Raw genomic sequence first — 6,203 nt, forward strand, 5'->3', positions numbered from 1 at the left:
AACTGGGTTTCTTTAACACTCTCAGCCCTCCTCCTAGCACTGCCGTGTCATTACATTTTTTGTCATTTAGCAGATCATTTTATCCAGAGTGACTTACAGGAGCAATTAGCGTTAAATGGCAGATTTGGACCAGCGACCATTAGGTTACTGTCCCAACGCCCTTAACCGCTAAGCTACCTGCTGTCCTGTCGTACAACTTTATTTCCCATACACTTGTAAGTTTGTAAATGTAGTAATACAATGGAAGTGTTGTGCTTGTGATGTAAGTTTGTTCATGCTATGGCCCCCTTTTATTCCCTGACTCCCTCACGCTCTCTAACTCACTCTGTTGTTCTCTCTATTTACAGTAAGCATTAGTGAGAAAACAGACCACATTCATTATGCGTCTTTCATAAAGACGTGACAATGTGAATGAATGCTCTCTGCTAAATATTCATCAACCACAACACATTATAATGATCAATCGATAAGAACAAAGAACCACGTCCTAATTTCAGATTCACACTGCGTTTCTTTGACTGTGGCTTGGTCAGGACTGTGGCTTCTCTATTCTCCCTGCATGAGGTAATGGCCACCAGTAACAACATGACAGCTTCAACTTAATTCCCATTAAGTACTATAACAAAGCACAAAGTAGCTGTCCCAGTCACTATCAGCCCCACTCACTATTTGGCAGGAAGTGGCTTCCTCCTCATAGCTTTGCTAAGACACCTATTACCTAATAAGTATCCGTGGCTAGTATCACGCTTACAGCATTGCCTTGGAATATCTCCCCCTCCTCCTTCTCCCCACCTTTTCTTTCTCTCTCTATTCCTCTCTTTCCAAGCTCATCTCTTTTCACTCTATTCTTTCAAAAACCATTGGGGGGTACACATGTGCATTGAGATGAAGCAGATTCTATGTGGGGGTATTTGTGTTTTTCTCCTGCCCTTTCAGTGGAGCTGTCTGAGGGGGTAGAAGTGGCCTCTACTCTCTGATACAGGTTCAGATATCTTGTCATCTCCCTAACAGCTAAGATTTAGATCAGGGGTAGGGTAGTCAGATCCTAGACCTGCGGTTAAGTGCACTTTCTACCTTACGCCGTGGTGTCACAGTCTCCTCGGCAAGTCAGACATAAAGAGAATAATGTGACAAGTCTCTGAAGGACCGATCTCAGTAACTGGCCCAGGTCCGCTCGAGGTAGAAGACGCCTCTAACTACATATGTAGGATCAGTTTATGCCCCCACAACCGTAGCCATAGTCTTATGGCAGATGTTTCACCTTGACGGCTCGGGTATTCGAACCAGCGACCTTTTACTGCGGGCTTCTGGGGTCACTGGCCCAATTCCCAATCCACATATTAAATGACCCTGTTTCAGTATGGGGGTACTTCTACCCACTTCTTCAGTGTCCCTGTGGTAGCACAACCATGAGGTAAATCTCAAGTGTCTTTCCTTGATTCCTTGTGTCCTTGATTCCTCACTCAACCTCCTTCTCAAAACACATGGGAGAAGGTCAGAGGGGAGGAACCTGCATTTTGTGAAAGAGATTGAGGAATCAAGGACACAGAGTCAAGGTAAGACTAGAGCTTCATATGGAATAAGAATTTGAATTTTGTGTACGACAACCTCAAATACAGATTGTACGCAACACAGCCGAGACCGGGCCACTAGGATTTATGGTGACAATCTGCTCCAATTATTCAATGTATTTTTTAAAAATTCAGGGTATACCCTGTATCTTTTCTGCCCTCCCCGCTACCGCCTCTGTTGCCAAATAGTGCGCTTCTCAACACACATGGAGCTGCGGCGTCACCGCAGTGGGCATGCGCCCTTCAACACGCCAGGGGGACCAAGTGCACATCTTAACACTGACCATCAAGGGTTAAAGCAGCACCACCATGCCAGGGTCCCTAGGTCTTGTGGTTGCTTCTTGCCTTCAATACCTGTAACAGGATCCGACTTGCTTTTCAGCCTACAATGGCCATATTGAGAACTTTAATATGTAGAACTGATCCCAGATCAGTTACCATAGGCATGGGTCTGAGTAGCCCTATTCACATGCACAGTGATGGATGCCATATCCCCTTCTCTCTTCATAACAGGTCAGAAGATAATACAGAAACAAACTGTCTCTACATCAGCAATATCATACCATCGTGAATAGCCTGCCCTTGGGCATGTATGACTGAGACCCCACCTTTGGTGTAATGTTCATTTTCAGTCTTCTAATCTAGTTTATCTCCAAATGAGCAATGACCACAGCTCACCTAAATGCATGCTCTGTGTGAGAGGGAAGGTGTGAGTTTTTAGGTTTCCTCTACAAACACATATTGGATCAGATTAGTTTACTTTGCTCTGCCCAAATGCTAACCATACTGACCTTAGACCAGTGTGAACTTCATCCTACTCCAAAGTACTCAGGTTATGAGTGAGGGGGGAGAAGTGGGGAGATCGGTCCCCCTGCTCTTTGGAGTATCTATGGAGGGATACTCAAGAAGGGAAACTTAAAGTGAATGCTTCGTCAGCTAATTGTCCTGCTGTTCTTCCCCAAAGAAACACAAGGAGAAGCAGGACGAAGTTGCCTTATAAACTGATCTGAGGTCGGTTTTGTGTTTCCCCCTCCCTAAACAATCAATCAAATGTATTTATAAAGCCCTTCTTACATCTAATGAAGGTGGCATGTAGCCTAGCGCTTAAGAGCATTGGACCAGTAACCAAAAAGTCCCTGGTTTGAATCCCTGCGCAGATGTGCCCTTGAGCGAGGGCACTAATTGCTCCTGTAAATCGCTCTAGATAAGAGCATCTGCTAAATTACTAAAACGTAAATGTAATGTTAGTTCAAATCAAATCTTATTGGTCACATACATATGGTTAGCAGATGTTAATGCGAGTGTAGCGAAATGCTTGTGCTTCTGGCTCTGACAGTGCAGTAATATCTAACAGGTAATCTAACAATTCCCCAACACACAAATCTAAAGGGGTGAATGAGAATATGTATATATAAATATATGGATGAGCGATGGCCGAGCGGCATAGGCAAGGTGCAATATATGGTATAAAATACAGTATATACATATGATATGAGTAATGTACATGTAAACATGATTAAAGTGGCATTATTTAAAGTGGCATTATTTAAAGTGGCTAGTGATCCATTTATTTAAGTGGCCAGTGATTGGGTCTCCATGTAGGCAGCAGCCTCTCGGAGTTAGCGGTGGCTGTTTAGCAGTCTGATGGCCTTGAGATAGAAGCTGTTCCTCAGTCTCTCGCTCCCAGCTTTGATGCACCTTTACCGATCTTGCCTTCTGGATGGACGGTGTGAACAGGCAGTGGCTCGGATGATTGTGGTCTTTGATAATCTTTTTTGCCTTCCTGTGACATCGGGTGCTATAGGTGTCATGAGGGCAGGTAGTTTGCCCCCGGTGATGAGTTGTGTAGACCACACCACCCTCTAGAGAGCCTTGCGTTTGTGGGTGGTGCAGTTGTCGTACCAGCGGTAAAAGTTAGTCAGGGTTTTGGGTGACAAGCCAAATTTCGTCAGCCTCCTGAGGTTGAGGAGGCGCTGTTGCATCTTCTTCACCACACTGTTTGTGTGGGTGGACCATTTCAGTTTGTTGTTGATGTATATGCCGAGGAACTGAAAACGCTCCACTTTCTCCACTGCTTTCCCCTCTGTGGATAGGGAGGTGCTCCCTCTGCTGTTTCCTGAAGTCCACGATCATCTCCTTTGTTTTGTTGAGTGAGAGGTTGTTTACCTGACACCACACGCCGAGTGCCCTCACAACCTACTTTAGGCGGTCTCGTTGTTGTTGGTAATCAAGCCCACTACTGTTGTGTCGTCTGCAAGCTTGATGATTGAGTTGGAGGCGTGCATGGCCATGCAGTCATGGGTGAACAGGGAGTACAGAGCACGCACCCTTGTGGGGCCCCAGTGTTGAGGGTCAGCGAGGTGGAGATGTTGTTTCCTACCTTCACCATCTGGGGGCAGCCCGTCAAAAAGTCCTGGACCCAATTGCACAGGACGGGGTTGAGGCCCAGGGCCTCCAGCTTGATGATGAGCTTGGAGGGTACTATGGTGTTGAATGCTGAGCTGTAGTCAATGAACAGCATTCTTACATACAATTGAAGTCGGAAGTTTACATACACTTAGGTTGGTCTCATTAAAACTCGTTTTTCAACCACTCCACAAATTTCTTGTTAAGAAACTATAGTTTTGGCAAGTCGGTTAGGACATCTACTTTGTGCATGACACAAGTCATTTGTACAACAATTGTTTACAGAGAAATTATTTCACTTACAGTGAATTGTATCACAATTCCAGTGGGTCAGAAATGTACATACACTAAGTTGACTATAACTTTAAACAGCTTGGAAAATTCCAGAAAATGATGTCATGGCTTCAGAAGCTTCTGATAGGCTAATTGACATCATTTGAGTCAATTGGAGGTGTACCTGTCGATGTATTTCAAGGCCTACCTCTTTGCTTGACATCATGGGAAAATCAAAAGAAATCAGCCAAGACTAAGGTCCCTTTGCCTGCATTGAGGAAAATGCAGTGCCACCGTCGCAGTCCGCTAATAAGAACTGTGCCCCACCTCTCCTTCTCTGTGACTGATGTGAGTAACACATTTAAAAGGGTTAACCCTTGCAAGGCTGCTGGCCCAGACAGCATCCCTAGCCACATCCTCAGAACATGCGCAGACCAGCTGGCTGGTGTGTTTACGGACATATTCAATTGCTCCCTATCCCAGTCTGCTGTCCCCACATGCTTCAAGATGTCCACCATTGTTCCTGTACCCAAGAAGGCAAAGATAACTGAGCTAAATGACTCCCGCCCCGTAGCACTCACTTCTGTCATCATGAAGTGCTTTGAGAGACTAGACAAAGATCAAATCACCTCCACCTTATCGGCCACCCTAGACCTACTTCAGTTTGCATACCACCCTAACAGGTATACAGACATTTCAATCGCCATCACACTGCCCTATCCCATCTGGACAAGAGGAAAACCTACAGTTGAAGTCGGAAGTTTTATAGGCCTCCTTGCTCGCACACACTTGTTCAGTTCTGCCCACATATTTTCTATTGGATTGAGGTCAGCGTTTTGTGATGGCGACTTCAATACCTCGACTTTGTTGTCCTTAAGCCATTTTGCCACAACTTTGGAAGTATGCTTGGGGTCATTGTCCATTTGGAAGACCCATTTGCGACCAAGCTATAACTTCCTGATTGATGTCTTGAGATGTTGCTTCAATATATCCACATAATTTTACTTCCTCATGATGCCATCTATTTTGTGAAGTGCACCTGTCCCTCCTGCAGCAAAGCACCCCCACAAGATGATGCTGCCACCCCCGTGCTTCACGGTTGGGATGGTGTTCTTCAGCTTGCAAGCGACCCCCTTTTTCCTACAAACATAACGATGGTCATTATGGCCAAACAGTTCTATTTTTCTTTCATCAGACCAGAGGACATTTCTCCAAAAAGTATATTTTTACACATTCAAAAAAGTATGATCTTTGTCCCCATGTGCAGATGCAAACTGTAGTCTGGCTTTTTATGGTGGTTTTGGAGCTGTGGCTTCTTCCTTGCTGAGCGGCCTTTCAGGTTATGTCGATATAGGACTCGTTTTACTGTGGATATAGATACCTTTGTACCGGTTTCCTCCAGCATCTTCACAAGGTTCTTTGCTGTTGTTCTGGAATTGATTTGCACGTTTCGCACCAAAGTACGTTCATCTCTAGGAGACAGAACGCGTCTCCTTCCTGAGCAGTACGACGGCTGCGTGGTCCCTAGGTGTTTATACTTGTGTACTATTGTTTGTACAGATGAACGTGGTACCTTCCGGCGTTTGGAAATTGCTCCCAAGGATGAACCAGACTTGTGGAGGTCTACCATTTTTTTCTGAGGTCTTGGCTGATTTTCTTTAGATTTTCCCATGATATCAAGCAAAGAGGCACCGAGGTTGAAGGTAGGCCTTGAAATACATCCACAGGTACACCTCCAATTGACTCAAATTAAGTCAAATAGCCTTATCAGAAGCTTCTAAAGCCATGACATCATTTTCTGGAATTTTCCAAGGTGTCAATTTAGTGTATGTAAACTTCTGACCCACTGGAATTGTGATACAGTGAATTAGAAGTTAAATAATCTGTCTGTAAACAATTGTTGGAAAAATTGCGTGTGTCATGCACAAAGTTGACTCCAACCTAAGTGTATGT

Source organism: Oncorhynchus kisutch, linkage group LG27 (genome assembly GCF_002021735.2).
Source record: "Oncorhynchus kisutch isolate 150728-3 linkage group LG27, Okis_V2, whole genome shotgun sequence".
Classification (NCBI taxonomy): Eukaryota; Metazoa; Chordata; class Actinopteri; order Salmoniformes; family Salmonidae; genus Oncorhynchus; species Oncorhynchus kisutch.